This window comes from Heterodontus francisci, chromosome 38 (genome assembly GCF_036365525.1).
Source record: "Heterodontus francisci isolate sHetFra1 chromosome 38, sHetFra1.hap1, whole genome shotgun sequence".
Classification (NCBI taxonomy): domain Eukaryota; kingdom Metazoa; phylum Chordata; class Chondrichthyes; order Heterodontiformes; family Heterodontidae; genus Heterodontus; species Heterodontus francisci.
Window position 1 is genome coordinate 27,851,313 of NC_090408.1, and position 21,557 is coordinate 27,872,869.

A 21,557-nucleotide genomic window follows, 5' to 3' on the forward strand; every position below is an offset into this window, starting at 1 on the left:
TGCACTCTCTCCAATGCCTTCACATCTTTCCTAAAGTGTGACGCCCAGAACTGGACACAGTACTCCAGTTGAGGCCAAACTGGTGTTCTATACAAGTTTACCATACACTGGAGGTAAGATTTTTTAAGGATATTTGCAAGGACCACCCGATTAAATGTCTCTGTGGTTTGAGTGTTAATAAAAGAACATGTAATGTCTCCACTCAACAAAGTTGAGTTAGTCAGAGTTAAGACCCTTGACTAATGTGCAGTTGAGCTGGGTGAGGAAAGGTTGCTGACAGAAGTATGCGATGTATGTGTCATCCGCAAATTAGGAGTTTTGTTCAATTGAGAAACCCAACTTTGAAAAGAGGCGAGAAAATCAAGCCACCAAGTGGTGGTTACTTGACATAAAGCTCAGGTCCTAAAAGCCCGAGATCATTAGACAACAGCTGAGGGAGCAAAGGTATTCCACACTTTTGAGGTCTGAGGAAAGCATGAATGAGACTCGGTGACTGTGGGATGGGCTTTGATTTTAACACAGTACGAATACAGTTCAATGAAAGAAAGTTAATGATTACAAATATTGTAGGTTTCACTGTAGAAAAATTAGCATTCTAAAAGCTTTAAAAAACACTTTTAGTCATGATTCAGCTAGGAGAAGTGATTAAAGGTGTTGTGAAAGAGATATAGCCATACGTCAGTACACTAAACCATTTCATCAGAGACTGCCACATTAACCTGACTTGCACTAATAGATCATTGACTTACTGAAGTTGATAAGAATTTTCCACATTTATTCCACAGCTTCTCTCATTATCAAGGTAATCGCGTTAATAAAGCTCACATTACAGATGTGTAACTTTGAACAGTGTAAGGTTAGTTTCAATGATTCTCTTTTGCCCAGTTACTGATCTTTGTTAAAAACACAAAGGTGCACAATAGTATTTTTTAGGTCTTACATTTTTCTAGTTTTTTAAAGTAAAATGAAAGCCAGGGATTTAATTAATGGTCAGATGTATAATGTAATGTACAGATGTGTGTGATTTTCTTAAAAGTGTTAAGAATTGTTGTTACAAATAAACCTGGCACCTTTAATGAGTTCCTATGCTAACTACCTATGTGTTTTGAGCTAATTGGCTTTGCTGACACGGCAGAAAATAGAGGCACAAGTTATGTATGGTTTATAAGAGTCTTGATCTGTTTACTGATGCTTTTATCAAACATGCAAAAGGTGTTGATAAAAAGCCCAAGCTTTATCCAGGAAATTTGGGCAAGGCAGCAGAGCAAGAAAGTAACGTATTTTTAAAAAAATTGCGTGGACAATGCTGGCAAAACTACATCTATTGGCCATCCCTAGTTACCCTCAGTTGATGATTCTCCTTGAATCAGTACAGCCCTGGTGGCAATGATCTTCCCACGATGGTATTAGGTAGGGAGTTCCAGGATTTTGCCCCAGTTGATGATGAAGGAATGGCAGCAATATATGAGAGTTGGAGGTCAACCCGCTGCTCTTGCCCTCACTGGTACTGTTCGAGAGAGAGGCGAGGCGCTGTTGAAGTAAACGTGACAAGTTACTGCAGTGCACCCTTTAGAAAGAGAATATATACTGCAGCCACAGTGGCGAGGGGTGGCTGCTACAACACTGATTAACCAGACTGCTTTTTCCTGGATGGTGTCAAACTTCTTGAGTGTTTTTGCAGTCTAGGTCATTGATGAGCATCTTGTCATACCCCTGATTTAAGCACAGTAGATGGTTGAGAAGCATTGAGGAATCAGGCAGTGAAATACTTATTGCACTGCACTGCTCTTGTAACCATTGTGCTGATGTGGCCGGTTAAGTTTCTGATCAATGGTAATCTCCAAGATGTTGATTGCATAGGATTTGGCACTGGTGGTGCTATGGGGGTTGGGGGGGGGGGGGGTGGGGGGGTGGGGGTGGGCGCGGGGGTGGTTTGGCCTTTTCTTTTTGGATATATTCATTGCCTGGTACCTACGTGGTATGAATGTTAATGGCTGCTTGACAACCTAAGCTCGGATGTTGTCCAGGTTGGCATGGGTTGCTGCATTATCAAAGAAATAGCAAATGGAGATGAACATTGTAGAGTTATCAGCAAACAGTCCCAATTATGACCGTATGACAGAAGGAAGGTCATTGATGAAGCAACTGACGATAGCTTGGCAAAGCAACGATATTTGAGGGCTGCAATGTTTGACCTCCAACAACCACGGCCATCTTCCTGCATGGCGGATATGACTCCAGCCACTGGAAGGTTTTCCCTTTGACGCCCATCGATGTCAGTTTTGTGAGGGCTGCTTGGTGCCAAATCTGGTGGAATACTGCCTTGATGTCAAGGGCACTCACTCTCTTGTGGCATTCAGTTCTTGCACTCATATTGGATCGGAACTAACTGGTTCTGGTGAAGCCCAAATTGAGTGTCAGTGAGAAGCTTATTAATGAGTATGTCACTTCATACCACTATTATTCTTTTTCATTCATTCACCCGATGTGGGCATCACTAACAAGGCAACATTTAATGGCCATCCCTAGTTGCCCTTGAGAAGGTGGTGGTGAGGTGCCTTCTTAAACTGCTGCAGTCAATGTGGTGAAGTGCTTTTATGGAGGGAGTTCCAGAATTTTGACCAGGCGGCAGTGAAGGAATGGCGATATAGTTCCACGTCAGGATGGTGTGTGACTTGGAGGGGAACTTGTAGGTGGTGGTGTTGCCATGCGTTTGCTGCCAATGTTTTTCTAGGCAGTAGAAGTCGCTGGTTTGGAAGGTGCAGTCAATGAAGCCTTGGCGAATTGCTGCAGTGCATTTTGGAGATGGTATACAATGCTGCCAATGGTGTGCCAGTGGTGAAAGGAATGAATATTCATTGATCATGTCTTCCATCACATTGCTGATGATTAGAAGGAGGCGGATGAGGCAGTAATTGGCTCGTTTGATTTGTCTTGCTTTTGGCGACCCCCCAAAACCAGAGTGTCCTTGCTTCCCTCAAGTGGAGGTCAATGTTAGTTGGGACGAGATTAGGCATAAGTATGTGGGTATCAGTAGGAAGATGTTTAGCCTTCTTTGATGAGTCAATGTTGAGGACTCACAATGGCACCACTTTACCTCTACCTCTGCTGGGTCTAACATGCCCATGGGGACAGGGCCTACTCAGGGCATGATATGGAGGAGGCTGAAAAATACTTTTTTTTCAAAAAATATGCTTTATTAATAAAAATCTGTTAAAAATACATTACAAAACAGTTCAAAACAGCACCAGGTTGACATTCCAAAAAGTGTAAAGGAAATCAGTTTTCTTCGATACAGGAGTGAGTTGCCTCACAACCCTTCCATTCCATTTTACAAGCCATGTACATTTTACAGCAAACCCATATTCTGTGTATACAGTCCAAGGGTTTCCCAGGGGTCCACCCCTCAGTTCACTTTGGTGGGAGGACCTTACACAGTGGTCTTTCCCCATTGAGCCTTCGCAGAGGCTGCCCCAAGCTTTAGTGCGTCCCTCAGCACATAGTCCTGGACCTTGGAATGTGCCAGTCTGCAACACCCGGTCGTGGACAACTCTTTGCGCTGGAAGACCAGCAAGTTTCGGGCAGACCAAAAAGCGCCTTTCACCGAATTGATAGTCCTCCAGCAGCAGTTGATGTTTATCTCGTTGTGCGTCCCTGGGAACAGCCTGTTGAGCACAGATTCCTGTGTTACAGAGCTGCTTGGGATGAACCTTGATAAAAACCACTGCACCTCTTTCCACACCTGCTTTGCAAAGACACATTCCAGAAGGAAATGGGCAACTGTCTCTTCCCCACCTCAGCCACCTCGAGGGCAGCGTGTGGAGGGGGCGAGACTCCAGGCATGCAGGAAGGATCTGACGGGAAGGACCCTTCTCACCGCCAGCCTAGCTACGTCTTGGTGCTTGTTTGAAAGTTTTGGTGATGAGGCATTCTGCCAAATGACTTTGGCGGTCTGCTCGGGGAACCATCCGACTGGATCCAACATCTCTTTTTCCTGTAGGGCCTTGAGGACATTCCGTGCAGACCACTGCCTGATGGATTGGTGGTCAAAGGTGTTTTCCCGCAGAAACTTTCTCACGAAGGATAGGTGGTATGGCATGGCCCAACAGGATGGAGCGTTCCACGACAATGCGACCTGACACATCCTTCGTAACACCGGGGACAGATGGAACCTCAGCACATGGTGTTTGCGTACTGGAGGTCTACGCACAGCTTGATGCAGCCGCACAAGAAAGTGGTCATCAGGATGAGGGCGACGTTGGCTACATTTTTCCCACCCTTATCCAGAGGTTTGAACCTCGTGTCCCTCCGGACGCGGTCCATTTTATATCTCCAGATAAAGCGGAAAATGGCTCGGCTGACCGCCACGGCGCAGGAGTGGGGTATGGGCCAGACCTGTGCCATGTACAGCAACAACGTGAGCACTTGGCACCTGATGACCAGGTTCTTACCCACAATGGAGAGAGATCACTGCTCGCACACGCTCAGTTTATGGTGTACCTGGCTACTCGCTCCTTCCAGGTTTTGGCGCACACCCCAGCTCTTCCGAACCATATCCCCAGCACCTTCAAGTAGTCTGACCTGACGGTGAAGGGGACAAAGGATCAGTCAACCCAGTTCCCAAAGAACATGGCCTCGCTCTTGCCGTGGTTGATTTGGCTCCCGAGGCCAGTACGAACTGGTCGCAGATGCTGGTCAGTCTGCAAACGGACAGTGGATCCGAGCAGAAGACGGCAACATTGCCCATGTATAGAGAGGTTTTAACCTGAGTGCCTCCTCTGGCTGGGATTGTCACCCCTTCCTATGCCCGCATCCTTCCTAATAGACTCAGCAAAAGGTTCGATACAGCAAACAAACAAGAAGGGGGAGCATGGACAGCCCTGTCTGACTCCAGATTGGATCGGGAAACTTTCTGATTCCCACCCATTGATTGAGACTGCGTTACTGATATTTGTGTAGAGCAGTTTGATCCAATTGCTGATTCCCTCCCCAAACTCCATTTTGGAGAGCACGTCCATCATGTATGTGTGCGATATCCTGTCAAACACCTTCTCCTGGTCCAGACTGATGAGGCAGATGTCCACCCTCCTGTCCCATACATAGGTGATCGTATCCCTGAGTAGTGCGAGACTATCAGAGATCATCCTGCCGGGTACAGTACAGGTCTGGTCAGGGTGAATCACCAAATGCAGAGCAGACTTGACCCAACTGGCGATGACTTTGGATAGAATCTTGTAGTCAACATTAAGCAGTGAGATGGGCAGCCAATTTCTGATTTCCTCCCTCTCCCCCTTCTGCTTGTAGATGAGGGTGATGATGCCTTTCCTCATGGATTCTGACATGTTGCTGGCCAGAAGCATACTCTCGTATACTTCTTGCAGGTCTGGGCCGACCCAGTCCCACAGAGTCGATTACAATTCAACTGGTAAGCTGTCGCTTACGGGAGTTTTACTCGTCTCAAAGGACCTGACAGCATTTGTCAGCTCATCCAGAGTTAGCGGTTTGTCCAGTCTCTCCCTCATGCTGTTATCTAAGACCTCCGTGATAGATGACAGGAAGGACTGGGAGGCCGTGCTGTCCATGGGCTTCACGTCGTACAGCCCAGCATAAAAGGATTTGCTAATCTTTAGTACATTGGACTGCGAAGACTTTACCGAGCCATCCTCTTCCTTCAGGCTGCTGATCACAGAGCTCTCTCTCTGTACCTTTTGGAAAAAGTAACGTGAGCACGTCTCATCCTGTTCAACGGAGCGGACTCTGGACCGGAAGATGATCTTGGACGCCTCCGTGGCAAAGAGTGAGGCCTGCTGGTTCTTCACCTGTTGGAGATCCTCCTTGACCTCGACCCCCATCGATTGCAGCCGGAGCAGGTTTTGCATTCTTTTCTGGAGTCGGGACATTTCCCTCTGTCTCTCACTTGCTCTCTGAACCCCTTTGAAGATAAAGAACCTCTTGATGTTCTCCTTGATCGCCTCCCACCAGTGAACTGGAGACTCAAAGAGGGGTTTCACGTTTCTCCAATCTTTGTAATCCCTTTTGAATTCCTCAACGTTCTCTGGGGTTAGCTGTATAACATTGAGCTTCCATGTCCCCCTGCCAACCCGCTGGTCATCCTGTAAGTGACAGTCGGCCAGTAAGAAGCAATGGTTGGAGAAGAACACCAGCTTGACGTCGGTGGATCTGATCATGACAGCATGGGACACAAACAGGAAGTCAATCCTGGAACGGGCAGATCCATCTGGTCTTGACCGGGTGTATCTGCACTGCGCTCTGTCTGCAGGTTTGCATCTTTTACTGTTTCTATTAGGAATCTGGACGTAGCATCCAGTTTGCTGTCATCACTGCCGGATCGTCCAGCTGCATCGATGATGCAGTTGAAGTCACCGCCTAGAATGACCAGCCTGGACGTCGCCAGCAGCAGTGGGAGCTGCTGGAAGATGGTCAGCCGCTCATTGCATTGAACTGGGGCGTACACGTTGATCTAGCCGGAGCGGAGCATTGTTGTACATTACATCTACTACGAGGAGGCGACCGCCCACCACGTCCTTAACTTCGGAGATGGTGAAGTTACCTCCCCGCAGCAGAGTACCCAGGCCGGAGGAACGAGAATCATTACCCCCCGACCAGATCGATGGCCCGTGGGACCACCATCTCAACCATTGCCTGTAGGTGCTGAGATGTGCTATTGCACATTCCTGCAGAAACAGTAGGTCGGCTTTGACCTTGGCAAGGTAGTCCAAAGTTGAAACACATCGAAAAGTGGATTTAATGCCACGCATGTTAATTGAAGCAAATTTTATACCCATTTTTAAGTCAGTTGTTGCTTCCCACACCATTTGTCCTTGCTAGTCCCAGTCTTTCGGTATGTTTCTGCATACCTATTGTGTACACAAGCTGTTTCACGTTCGTTGGGCTCAGAATCCCCTCCTGGTTTCTCATGCAGGGTTTGTTCCGTTGGCGTGGCATGGGGGTGGAGTGCGGGTGATTCTTGCAGGCAGCAAGGACTGGGCTGTCCTCTGCTGTTGGTATCTTTCCCCTCTGTTCCTCCTCGAAAACATCACTCTTCCCGGCTTCCTGGAGCTGGAGTGCGCCTGACGCTTCTTTGTTCTCGGTGTCTCGGAGCTGGGATGCGCTGGGCATGTCGCTAGGTTCGGCGCTTTGGGTTTGGGGCGTGCTGGGCCCATCACAGCTTCCACTGCCCCGGAACTGGGGGACTTTATCTTCCAGTTCCTTTGAGTTCTGCCACTTCTTTTGCAGGTGCCGTTGTTCCGACCCTTCCTCGTCCAGTGAGGAGGAGCTGCTGTAATCTGTCTCAGATGGTAGCTTCCTCTTGCCACTGGTTTGGGTGGTGGCCTGTTCCGCTTTTGGAGGTTTTTTCTTTGTGGTTTTCCTTTGTACCACTTGCCACTGACCTGTTTGTCCATCCGCTGCCTCCACCTCCATTGATTCTGTCTGTGGAGGAGGGGTTTCTGGGTACAGAGTAGGTGTTGGGTCGCTGGTTTCAGCTGCCTCCCCTTTCTTCTCCTTCTCAGGTAGACTTTCCTCGCTGCGGAGAGGGTTGCTTGTCTCCTTCCCAGCACCAGACACATTCACCGTTCCTCCTCCCGGCCTTTCCTTGGACCTTGCCACCTGAGCATAACTGAGGCAGCGTTTGGGGCAGGTTTTGTGGAGGTGGCCTGCCTCACCGCACAGGTTGCAACACTTACTCTGTTTACGGTCCTTGGTCCGATGGCCTTCCTTCTTGCAGTTCTTGCAGACAACTGTGCTGCAGTTGGCTGCCAGATGACCTGATTTGCCACAGATGCGACAAACCCTGGGCTGCCCCGCATAGACCAAGAAGCCTCGGCCTCCCTCAATAGCGAAACTGGAGGGAGGATGGAAGATGGATTCGTTGACATCGACCTTCAAGGTCACCCTGACCTGCCGCTTGCTGGTCCAAATCCCAAATGAGTCCTTGACATCAGTGCTGCTGCCAGCCACCTTGACGTACCTGGCGAGGAAGGTGAGTACATCCACGACAGGAACATGGGGGTTGTAGAGGTGAATTGTCACCACCCGGTCGCGTTGTGACAGCAGTGTGAAGAGTGGCTCCGCTTTGAGGATGGACAGCGGAGCTTGGTTTCCCTTCTCCTTGAACACCTTCAGGAACTTGATGCATCCCGCCACATTCTTGTACATCACGTCAAAATATCCACTGCTGGGGAAGTCCTTCAGGCAGAAGATATCTGCAGCTTGGAATCCACAGCAATCAATAAGGATTTTCTTAACCGGTGCACCTCCTTCCTTATCCTTCACCACCACCCAAACGGTCTTACGCGCTCCCTGGCCTGAAGCTCTAGAATTGGTTACAGCCATTTTACTCAAAACCTGGGAGCATGACCTTAGTGATCATTGTTTCTTCCCCTGCCAGGTAAGGATGGCTGAAAAATACAACTCCGTGAGTACAATAATGTCAGGCTGCTGCTTGACTAGTCTGTGAGAAAGAACTGCCAACCTGGGCAGCGTCCCTAATGAGGACATTGCGGGATTCAGCTGATGTTGTAATTGCCTGACTCTTGCCAGACCAGTTAGGAGGCCGACAGCTGATAATTGTCCTGCTTTAATGAAGCCTTCTTTTTTGATCCCACACAATAATTAGAATTATTGAATTCAATTTCATGGCTTGCCATAGTCGAATTTGAATTTGTAACCTCTGGTTTGCCAATCCAGGCCAGTAACTAAGAGGCTACCATTTACCTACACCATCGGGACGGGTTTACAATTTTATTGCATATTGCTGGCCGTGCTTTCAGCTCCCTAGGCCCTAAGTTCTGGAATTACCTCCCTAAATTTCTCCACCTCTCTACCTCTCTCTCCTCCTTTAAGAAGCTGCTTAAAACCTACCTCACCTGTCTTAATATCTCTTTATGTGGCTCAGTGTCTTTTTGTTTCAGTGCGCTCCTGTGAAGTGACTTGGGATTTTAAAGTCAGAGGTGCTAATAAATGCCAGTTGCTGTTGTTAAATAACACCGAGGAAATTCTCCCCACTAGGATGCTGTCAGTTTTGTGATGCAAACTGTAGTTTGTCTCTCCCCCATAGGTCAGTACGATTATGTTTCTCTTCATCGTGGAGATCTGTCAGTTCGAGACCCCAACAACAGTGAGCGGATGCATGAGGATTAATATCTCTGCTGGTCCTGAGTATTGGAGGAGTCTGGGCTGAGATATCTCCATACTGATCAGCAGTGGCTGAACATTCCTGTCTCCAACACAGCTATCATTCAGAGCCGGAAAAGGATATTGAACTATCAGCTCGCACTGAAGGCTTCTTGCTGCGTGACTGCAGGTCACCATCACAGAGGAACAATGAGCCGGAAACAGCAGCACGAGCCATTTGAATATCGTGTTCAAGGAGGTCAGCAGTGGGTCATGCCACCTCCGGCACATGATACTATTTTCAAAGTGCGGCTGGCAGGGAGGGTTCGGGTCAGGTACTCGCCTCCAATTAAGTGCCTGTTGAGATCATTAAAGAGTTCATTAACAGGCTTATCAGAAGTAGGAAGCAAATTTTAAAGGCTGATTGGATGGAAACCATACCTGCCAAATGGAAATATATTAATTTCTTCATATGGAACATTATTTGAATGCTTACTGGACATTGAACATAACTTGTTTTAAAAAGACCACAGAACAGTGGCTGAAAACATGGCTGCACATTTGCATTCTGGAAGATAGTTGCCTCGAGAGACAATGGGAGTACTCCCTGATCCAATTAGCCAGATAGGTTTTGTCTATGGTGATGATCAAGAGACATTGAGAGTTATTGAATGTGTAAGAGCCAACATTCCACCCCCCCCACCACCGCACCCCTCCCCCCCCCCCCCCCACCCCAACTGAGAGTGTCTGGTAAGCCCTGAGGAATCTACAAACCTCGCGGTGAGCCAGTTTCAAACAAAAAGCTAGTCACATAACTAACCTGCTGGTCAATCTGGGAGTTAATTGAATTGTGCTCACAGAAAAGTTTTGAGACAGACTGCAGTTGAACTTCAAGAAGAAAGCACCTCTCTCTCTCTCAGTCTCTCACGCAAAGTTCCAGTGACCCATGGAATTAACTTAAGCCTCCAAACAGAAAATAAAGACAGAAAAGATCATAAGCACCCACGTGACCCTAGAGGTGAAATCAGCAACGTGACGCCTCCCTCTCCCTTACTCTTCCACAATGTTCTTCCCCTGTGGCAGAGGATGAGGTGGAGGCAGCCTGTTCTCAACTCTCTGCAACCAGCTGAGATGGCCTTTCGCTTCTGTCCTTGTCTTGAAAATGCCCGTGGTGGGGGCGGGGGCCCTCCACAGGCTGCCATGCCTGTGTCATGACAGGGCTGCCTCTTTTACAGGACCCTGGCACACAAATGGCTGCTGAGTTGGAGGGAACGAGGGGCTGAAGCGTGACGCCGGAGCCCCTTGAGGAGTTGCCCCACTGTCTCCCGTGAGATCCATCTCAGCCCTTTCCCACTGCTCCCGGATACTGGAAGTAGCCATTGGCTGGGACGCGGCTGGTATCCACTCCGATCACCTCTTGCACCATCAGCGCGCCACTCCTGCACCCACTCAGAGTGGCCGTGTGGGAGACAGAAGACAATGGTAATGAGCAATGCTTCTAATCAACAAGTGCCCCAGTGCATCCAGCCCCTTGTATGACAGCAGTTCCATAGTTCACATTGGGCAGGAGTGTCCTCCACGCCCTTCATCTCAAGAAAGAGCTGTCCAATGACTCTGCTGCTTGTGGCCTCCCATCTCTCCATTCCCCACTGAATGCCGGGATGGCACCCTGGCAATCTCCAGTGCCGCCTCCTCTACTGAAGTTCAAGTGTGGAGCTGGGCCACTCCACCTCCCGTTCTGGTCATTTCCCTTGCATTATGGGCTCTTTTCTCCTGCAGGGTCAGATGAAAAAGATCCATAAATATGCTGCTCTTCCCTCATCTCTCCCAGCATGACATTCGTTGGGCTTATGTCCCGCTCAGTGATGTCCCCGTCTGAGCCTCTCTGTGCAGCAAACTGTGAGGGAGATGTATGGACATGCTGTGAGGTCATCTCGTGTGCATTCTAGTGCTTAGAGAGTTTGTGCGCATTCAACTAGCTTCTACTGGCCACTCATCTTACCAGACTGCAATAGATCATTAAACCTTTTGTTGCACTGCACCCCCGTCCTTCTCGTGGGTCCCCGGCTGCTGACCTCCGTAGAGACCTCCATCCACACCCTCCTGGTCTCGTTGTGGGGATTCCTGCTCCCTGAGGCTGGGTAGAAGACCTCTCTCCTCTCAGAGAGAGCAGAGCCTCCAGAGAGGTGTCAGAAATGCATGGTGCCCACAAGGCCCTCTGAGATCTCTGGTGACTCATTGGTATTGGCAATGGCAAGGCCAGTGATGGCTGCTGCTTGCCTTTAAAAATCACATTCAATTCCCTGTTACCGCCTCTAACCTGTCCAGCGTCTATAATTGGACGTTGGACTCACTCCCACGCCAATTACTTACGTTGCACACTGACGCACTACAGGGTCATGACCCAGAAATATTCCAGTTGTCAGAGTCCCAACCCAAAAACAAAAATCTGGCCCAATATCTCCACAAGGAAGAATGTTGAAATCCAAACTACTCCCCTCCACAATTAGCCTCATTTAAAAGTTAATATCTGTACATGTGAAACTGGCTCTCGGTGGGATTGCATTTTCAATGATCAAAGTAATCAGCTGACGTGCTTCACCCTTGCTTGTCATTAGAAAATGCATGTGATCTCTAGTTTCACCCATCACTGAAGGCCAAAATCTCCTCACAGATTTACATTACATAAGGTGCTGCAGTTAATCTAGTTAAAACTTACCCACTGTTTTCATAGCTCTGCCTTACAGTGTTTAGGTTGCAACAAATATTTTACAGAAATGTCTATACTTCTACGAAGAGGAGACCTGAAAGTCTGTGATATTTTCCAACAGCCTTGTGCAAATTCACATCATTGAGCAGTTAGTAGATGATTAGACAAGACTCAAGCTGTTGGAAAATCTGCACAATTTAAGTAGGAGTCCGGAGTTTCCTGTCAGTGCAAGTGCTTTCACTAACAGGGAGCGTGTGAGTGGGAGCTGGAGCAATCCTGAGTTTGGGAACTGGCCATTTGTCTGCCCACCCTCCTCATTGTGCAACTCTCCAGACCTGGTTCCTGGTTTCCCTGCTGGCTGTGTGCCTTCTTCCACAATTTGTGACAGGTCCTCGAACATCCATCCTTTCAGGTGAGTACCCTTGACTTCTGGGTTCCACCAGTCCGAAGCCATAGGCATCACCCTAGGCCTCAACAATCTGCCAGAGAGGCTTCCGAAGTTGCATAAGAGTAGCCAGGTTGACTTTCCTTCCAATTTGCCCACCCTTTTTGAGGTAAAACATCTTCCTAATTGCTACAAGGACGTAGGTGCCATTCCGGTTTAGGTGAAGGCCGTCTTGTCTGTACAGCCTGGCTCTAAATGTGGTCTCAGTGTCCCAGGAATGTGAAGCCTCCTTGCCAACAAAATCAGGTGCCAGCTCTTCATGAATGGCGAAGTTATGATGGGCACCACTAGTTGTGATATACAATCTGGCGAATCCTGTAGACCCCACCCTCCCTACTTTCTGACCCGTCAAGGCAGCAAGAGTGGGCTTTTAAGGTTTTGCTGGTCCTCTCAATGATCCTTCTTATGTAGGAATGTACTTAAATTAAAGTGCCCACCTGCTGCTGTTGGAGTCAATCTTATTGACGTTGTCATGAAGACCCCCACCTGCCAAGAATGAGGCATGTTAATTTTGTCATATGAACATTAATTTTAAACTGTTGCTGGAGTGAAGAAATGACTTGTTTAAAGAGATCACCGGACATTTGGCTGGAGGACATTTGCATACTAAGAGACGGTGCTTGTGGAGACAAAGCAAATACTCCCTGGTCCAATTAACCCAAATGGATTTTGATCACCAGACATTGAATGTGTAATAAGCCAGCATTCCATCCACCCACCACTGAGGGTGACTGCTAAGATGGAGAATCCACAAAAGACGTAGGAGAGTTTGTTGAAAAAACTTAGTCGCGTGACTAATCTGCTGGCCAACTTGGAGGTTTAATTGTGCTCACAGGACAGTTTGAAGACAGACTGCAGAGTGCAACTGAACCTGGAACAAGGGAGCCTCTCTCCTGGCTGGCTGTCTGTTGCTTTCTCACAAACTTCCGGACCCACTGAAGTCACTTAAACCTCAAGGGAGAGAAGACTCCTACATCGAAACAAGATAAAGCGTGCACTGGGCCCCAACGAACAGCAAGACTTACTGGCAACCACATTGAACTCAAAGGACCGTAAATAATTACCAGATATTGCCTCAAACTTTTCCCCTTTATTCTTTCTACTTTTTCTGTCTCTATCTGCGTGTGTGTTTATCGCCTATGCATGCTAGCATGGTTGCATCGTGCATTCGTAGCCGTTACCCGAATTAGAGTTTAAGATTAATAAACTTCCACCTTTCTTGTTTAAATCTAAGAAAACCTGTCTAATTGATTTTTTTGCCTTGCAATTGGAAAGTGGTGAACAAGGATTCACTGAGGGGGGAGCCAAAAACATGGTGTTTTAAAAATTAAACCCTGTTACGGTTAGACCAGGCAAAGGCTGAGAGGGAACCCCTAGATTCCTATCTCACCTGGTCATAACAACGTTATTATCCTTGGGAACAGGGGATAGATTCTGTCACCTGGAAGCTTTCTGTGGGCGTGATTTTCTTTACTGAGAAGGTCAGGGAGGGCCAAAGGTTGAATGCATCATGACAGCATATCTGGTGTTCGAATGTAGGATCCTCTATATGTGGCCACACATAATTTGGACTTTGAGAGAGGGGGAAGCCCTTGTGGTTGAGGTTGTGTATGTGTGGAGACTCTTAAAACAACACAAGTGTCATTGATAGCACCCTGGACGTTGGGAAAATCAGCAACTCCATACAACTGGACGGCCCTATTTGTTGCTACCCTGCTGTAATGCTAAAGATGATGAATTACCCAGTTCTCCCCTAAGTGTGTCAGTTATCTGATGAATGCATTGCTCATAGTGCTGTCTGGCCCCAAAAGTGGAACCTGGAACCTATTCGCCAGCAAGTTCAAATTCCGGCCTTTCATGAATCGTGCAAGTGTGAAGGACAGTGCAAAGATACTGCAAGGATTGCCTGTGACTGGCTGTCTTAAATAAACATGTGCCATAAAAGTTGAGTAAAGAGGTCACCTTCAGAGCTACAGAGCAAGCAGTCTGGGTAGGTGAGCATGGCAACAGATCGTCATAAAATAGGTGACTGATCTGCCCCATTGCCTCTTTGCTGAAGAGCACTGCCCTTATCCACACCTCCTCAGTAAGGCCATTAGATGGTTTGTGCTGTATAAGGTAGGGAGGGAATATCTATTGGGTTGCCTGCTCCTTAAATGCTTCCCGACTCTCCTTAGCTTCATCCTGTGCTGCTCCTTCTCCATGATTTTGGCTGACAAGGCTATATCGCCTATTGGGAATGGAATATCTGCTCGTGAGAAGCCCTGACTGTGGGTAAGAAGTGGGGGTTTGAGTGAGGGTGGAAATCTGACTGTGTCTGAAACGGGTTGGACAATGGCAAAAGAGAAAATTACTACAAAAAATATCTCATTTCTGCAGCAATTGTGAATGGATCTCCCCAGACTTTTCAGGCTCATAAATTCCTCACTTCCATCTACCTCAGCTGTTCCTGGCAACTGCTGATACCTTATAATTCTCAGCCTAAAGTACCCTGAATGTATTGTAAGTGTAACAGTGAGAAGCAAAGAGTGACACTGGCCTTCATTATAATATGTATATAAATGTAGGTTTTGGATTGGCTACAGAGGAGATTTACTAGAATGGTAACAGGGATGAGAGACTTCATTTGCGTGGAGAGGCTAGAGAAGCTGGGATATGTTCTCCTTAGAGCAGAAAAGGTAAAGCGGAGATTTAATAGAGGTGTTTTAAAATTATGAAGAGTTTTGATGGTGTAAATAAGGAGAGACTATTTCCACTGGCAGGAGGTTCGGTAACCAGAGGACACAGGTTTAACATATTGTGGCATTAGAATCAGAGGGCGGATGAGGAGAATTTGTTTTGCACAGCCAATCGGTGTGATTTGGAAGGTGCTGCTGGTGGAAGCAGATTCAACACTAACTTTCAAAAGGGAATTGGATAAATACTTGAAAAGGAAACATTTACAGGGCTGTGAGGCAAGTGCGGGGGAATGGGAGGAATTGGAGAACTCCACCACAGAGCCGACACAGGCACGATGGAACGAATGGCCTCCTTCTGTGTTGTATGGTTCACTCAGCAGGTGGATTGTGGGAAAGGACAAAATGCACAACAGAACCCAGAAGAAGCAATTACTAATGTTGGAAAATGTGTAGAAATTGTTTCTGCTTAATTGTCTTGCAAGAAAAATTACTTGCCCTGATTATGCACCAGAAACAACAAAAACAGTGAGGAAATTCCTCCCTTATAGCCTGGGAGGTAATATTTAAGACAAGCTTTTGTTGAGAGATTGGGTTGATTGATAGTGTATGTCATGGTTGTCTGCATGATGTGATGGGACTGACGTGATGGGTTTCAAATTATAACATTTCTATGGTATTCCTTTTCATTCAAACGTGTCAATGTTGACAAATTAAAACCAGTTTCTGTTCATTGTTCTCTAGCTTAGTTTACCTTTGTGTGGATGGGGATGTGTTTTGAACAAATCCCTGCAATCCTGCCTGGAAATGTTATGTATTACTGGGAAATTTTAACTGGGTTCTGTTAGCGGCTTTCTGGAAAGAAGTGTGTGATTTCAGAGTGGCTAGGTTGGAGAAGCTGGAGCTGTTCTACTGAGCGAAGGTTGAGAGGAGATTTGATAGAGGTGTTCAAAATTATGAGGGGTCTGGACAGCGTAGATGGAAAGAAACTGTTCCCATTGGTGGAAGGGCAAAGAACCAGAGGGCACCGATTTAAGATGAATGGCAAAAGAACCAATGGCGACATGAGGAAAAACTTTTTTTACGCAGCAAATGGTTAGGATCTGGAATGCACTGTCTGAGAGTGTGGTGGAGGCAGATTCAATCGTGGTTTTCAAAAGGGAATTGGATAATTATCTGAAGAGAAAAAAAATTACAGGGCTACAGGGAAAGGGCGGGAGAGTGGGACTGGCTGAGTTGCTCTTGCAGAGAGCCGGCATGGACACGACGGGCTGAATGGCCTCCTTCTGTGCTGTAACCATTCAATGATTTGTATGATTCTAGATAGACCTTATATGAGTGCTAGTTTCAAAAGCCAGTCTCTGTTTATATTAAATATATGATGACGGATGCTTAGCAGAAAAAAAATTGCCTTGATTAATTCTCAATGTTTGCATGTGCCACAGGCTCAGCCATTGCCTGTACGATTATTGTATTCTCATGTATGTTGACGATGCCCAGCTCTACCTCACCTCCACCTCTCTCGACCCCTCCATTGTCTCTAATTGTCAGACTGCTTGTCCAACATCCAGTACTGAATGAGCAGAAATTTCCTCACAAACTCTGTTCCCTCGTCACTGGCTCCATCCGTCTCCCTGGCAACTGTGTGAGGCTGAACCAAACTGTTCACAGCCTTGGTGTTATATTTGACCCCGAGATGAGCTTCCTACCAAACATCAGTGTCATGACTAAGACCGCCTATTTCTAACGTCACCTGACTCTGCCCTTGCCTCAACTTATCTGCTGCTGAAACCCTCATCCATGCCTTTGGTACCACTGGACTTGACTATTCCAACACACTCCTGGCCGGGCTCCCACGTTCTACTCCCACAAACTTGAGGTCATTAAAAAGTCTGCTGCCTGTGACCTAACTCACATCAAGCCCCAATCATTCATCTCACTTATGCTCGCTGACCTACTTTGGCTCCCGGTTAATCAACACCTCAATTTTCAAATTCTTATCCTTGTTTTCAAATCCCTCCATGGCCTCACCCCTCCCTATCTCTGTAATCTGCTCCAGACCCACAACCCTCCAAGATATCCGAGCTCCTCTAATTCTGGCCTCTTGTACATTCCTGATTTCAATCGCCCCATCATTGGTGGCCATACCTTCAGCTGCGTAGGCCCTAAGCTCTGGAATTCCCTCCCTAAGTGTCTCCGCCTCTCTACTTCTCTTTCCCCCTTTAAGACACTCCTTAAAACTATCTCTTTGATCAAGCTTTTGGTCATCTGGCCTATTACCTCCTCAGGTGGTATTTTTTGGTGCGGTGTCAATTTTTGTTTCATAACAATCCTGTAAAGCTCCTTTTGGATATTTTTTCATATTAAAGGGTTATGTAAACGCAAGCTGTCGTATTACATGGTATTCTGATGGGGAAACCAGAATTCTATCAAAATCCACATAAAAGCCTCAGGTTTGCTGCTGATCCTTTAGTTCACTTGAAACCCATGTATCCAAGTCACTGTGACAAGAAGGACTCTGTGTCTCGGGTCCATGTTTTGCCTCATCTCTTAGTATTCTGAAACATTTGTTTTATTGGACTTAGAAAACAGTTAAATGTACCCGGAAATATTAAATACTGTGTTGATATTTTTCTCTGCTGATTTAAGGTGCTTTTGTGTATTGGTCTGATTCCCTGACTGAGCACTTGCAGGAACCACTGCCTGGGATGCCTTTAGGCCTTAATGTTCCATCCATTTAAGTTAATGGTTTGGTGCAATTGATTGAGTGCGAGGCCACTTCAGTGGGTAGTTAAGAGCCAACCACGTTGGTGTGGGACTGGAGTCACACATAGCCAGATCAGGTAAGGACTGCAGGTTTCCTTCCCTAAACCACATTAGTGATGCAGTTGGGGTTCTACAACAATATGCCAGCTTCAAGGTCACTTTTATGGATGCCTGCTCTTTATTCCAGATTTAGTTTAATTTGGGTCTGTGATTTCCCGACCAGATAAACACTGCTCCTCACTTGGAGCACTTGACTGGGGAATTAGCCCTTGTATTTTTTCCTGTAATAAACAATTCGTGGTGCAACTTGGAATATATAGGCTGTCAATGCGTTATTTTTCCCTATTTGAGAGATCAGAAGTGTACTGTGGACATCCACTGTATCCGGTGTGACCCAACAGTAAAAGCATAGATTGTTAGCCCAAGGCACATTGCATATCATTCACTGCGTGCATAAATCTAAGCTTCAGTCAATGATAGATGCAGGCATGCTCACGGATGCAAATGAGCATTGGGTAAGAGTGTTGGGAACAAGCTTGAATTGTAACAATTAGTAGAAGCTAAAGTGGGATAAATGTAACCTACAGACCAAATACAGATTGTTCAAAATTTTAAAAAAGCCAATTACCAGACGCAAACAGCAGTGAAAATGAGTATAAGGCCCCAGAAAGGCAGGGATTGAGAGGTGGAATTAGCTTGTGTGGCAGTGAGAGCTGGTGCTATAATGGAGCTGAAATACTCAGATTGTTGACAGAGGAGGAAAAAGGCATGGTTTGAAACTGGCAAAACAACAGCCACTATGTTGTCTTCTTAATGAACTCTTCTGTGAGAGACTGTATTTACAAGGACACAGGTAATTGACCACTAAATGAAACACAGGGCTCTAAATATCCTTTTTATTTTTTAGACCAATGCTGCACATTGCCTAGTTCTGTGGTTTAAAAACTTGAGGGTAGAAATTTCAAGGGGTTTCTCCTTCGTAACTTTGGCAGGAGATTGGCAGAAACCCCCATAAATGACTATTTGCATCTTTTGTCCTGGGTTTCTGCTAATCTTCTGGGAAAGTTACAATGAGGAATTGGGGGAAACCCTGCAGAAATTTCACCCGTGGAACTTGTTTGATGTCACAAAGTGTAATATCAGGTGGCAAGTGAGTGTTGAAAAGAATAGTTCAAGTTTGGACTTTCACAGCTGGAGTTGAAAGATTATAATCTAGAAGGTACATCTTCATATTGTACTTGAAGATTGTGGCCCATGTAAGTTATGTAGGAGTGAACCTGAACATGACAATTCTCCAAGCTGGGACATGTCACATGAACATGTGTAGTACAAAGCCAAGTAAGGATAAGACACCACCACACCATTAATTTATTAAGCATTTGGTTCGTACAACATAAATCAGATGTTAAGAATTAATAAAAAATCTGTTTTCCATTTATTTTGTAAAAATGTTATTTAAGTAAGCATTAATGCCCAGAGGTGATGTCATTTGAAGCACCATTTAATCTCCAGTCCCTGCAGCAATCAGTTTTTATTTTGCTGGTTGCATATGGATTGAGTCAAGAGAATGGTCATTAGCAGCTTCTTCATGAATGTTTTAAACTTCCCTTGGTACCTTCCCTTATCTGGATGTTAGTGGCCTTAATGATGGGCATCCCTCGATCTGAGCCAGTTGCACAACTCAGTTGACCATTTTGACTTTGAACCATTGCTTGATGCTGTCAGACCCATATTTATCTTGGACTTCCATTTGCTCCATTTCCTTCCATTTGTCACACACTATCTCTCCCTATGACACTCGAATGATATGTCCACATAATAGTCTCTGGGCTAGGTCTTCTTTCATCCTGCTAAGTTAAGCACTTGCTATCTGTCACGAGCAGCTTACCCCAAGGATTCGGTGATACATCCGCATTTCAAATATTTCCATTTTTCTCCAATACAAAGTCATATAAAGCTATCAATCAACCTAATTTAATAAAGATTGTTAAACCTTTATTTCAAGAGCTAGCAAGTACAATTTGTCCATTATTTTTGCAGCTTTCTCAGTGATCCCAATAAGAATCAGAACATCATGTGGGTTATAACATTTTGATGTTTACCTTTTTTTTTAACACTTTCGGAAGGATGTCAAGGCTTTTGAGAGGGTGTAGAAAAGATTTATAAGAATGGTTCCAGGAATGAGGTTCTTTAGTTATGTGGCTAGATTGAAGAAGCTGGTGGGTTTCTCCTTATAGAAGAGCAGGCTGAGAAAAGATTTGGTAGAAGTGTTCAATGTCATGAGAAGTATAGACAGAGGAGATAGAGAGAAACTGTTCCCATTGGTGGAAGGGTCAAGAACCAGAGGACACCAATTTAAGGTGATTGGAAAAAGAACCAAAAGGGACAGGAGGAACAAATTTTTCTATGCAGTGAGTGATTAGGATTGCATTGAGAGTGTGATAGAGCCAGATTCAATCATGAGTTTCAGAAAGGAACTGAATCAGCACCTGAACAGAAAAGGTTTGCAGGGCTGTGCAGAGAGGGCAAGGGAGATGGGAGGGATTGGCTGAGTTGCTCTTGCAGAGAGCTGGCACAGACACAATGGGCCTTAACAGTTAGGCAGCAGTTTTCAAACTACACCGTTGCCATGATTACTTGAAATATTAGTTAACTAGACAAAGAGATATACCAGCACCGACACTACTTATTTGTACAGGTTTCTGTAAATTCGTAACAATGGAAAACTCCAGAAGGTCAGTCTTGTGAAATAGCCCATCTTTAACAAAGATAGTTGTCTATAAATATATTGATCCAGATTTTGTGGTCAGCAGCAAAACAAGGGCGAAGAAAGCTCCCCAAAAAGATCTAGCGATTTCTGTGGCATGGTTTTCCCCTTTTCCCCACGGCAGTTTAAATCTGATGCCAAGTCAAGGTGATGTCAGCAAGCAGGAAAGCATCCAATCACATTGAAGTATTCTCACAGATGAAAAACGAGGTATTAAAAGCACTGAATCACTTTCCTTATTATTTAAATTTTCAGACAGAGAAGCAAATGATTATGATTGGGTTAAGAGAAGCTAAAATAAAGATAAGCAACCTTTCAAAAAAGAATTATTTTAAAAATATGTGGAAATTCTGATCACAATAGAGAAATTTGACATTCAACAAATATAAAACCACACTTTCAGGGCCAGTGAGGGTGTTTAGCAGTAATTATGACTTAGTACAGCATTAAAACCCCAGTTACACCTTATTCAACAAGGTGCAAGTTTTTCAAGGGTTTTTACAGCGAGACAAACAGTGTAAAAGTGGATGTTCTCATCAGTTCAATTGATTTCCCATTGATTACTGTCTTGGGAGAGACTTCAACAGCGCACCCTCTGAAGAAGCACAGAATCACAGTCATCAACATCTGGATTTCCGTGTTATTCTGCGCATGTGTGGACTCCCGCAGTTGCTGGCAGTTTCAGTGGAGTAATGACGGCAAACACTGACAGCTTGGTGAGCCAAACAATCATAGATTTCAGGAACAGAGAACTCCCACTCTTTCCCTCTCTCAGCAAGTTAGAATAGATGAATGAATGTGAACAACCCGTAACAGAAATGAGAGCCAGTTAGCTTTGGAAAAGCAAGCTTGAAAGAAGGCATAAGATTACAGCTTTATTGTTATTTTTCATAAAATAAGGAATATAGGAAATTCACCTCAGTGCAAAAACTATACTCTGTTTATTCATGGATTTTATGCAAAATAACCAGTTTGTTGGTTTGATGTCAAACTTCATCTTGATAGTGTCCTTTTCCATAAAGAGAGAATATATATAGTAGCACATATGATATTTTAATA

The 21,557-nt window shown here is 45.7% G+C and overlaps 1 protein-coding gene across 3 annotated transcripts in view; it reads left to right on the top strand.

The window, feature by feature from the left end:
• The first annotated feature begins 783 nt into the window (after positions 1-783).
• LOC137352469 (WD repeat-containing protein 72-like) overlaps positions 784-21,557 on the top strand; it is a 279,396-nt gene continuing 258,622 nt past the window's right edge. For 2 of the 3 annotated variants that reach the window (XM_068017963.1, XM_068017966.1), the window contains exon 1: positions 12,041-12,257. The gene's annotated coding sequence lies outside the window, so the exon portion shown is untranslated. Of the gene's footprint in view, positions 803-12,040; positions 12,258-21,557 lie in introns of those variants that run through there. The other variant, XM_068017967.1, reaches the window with a different exon arrangement.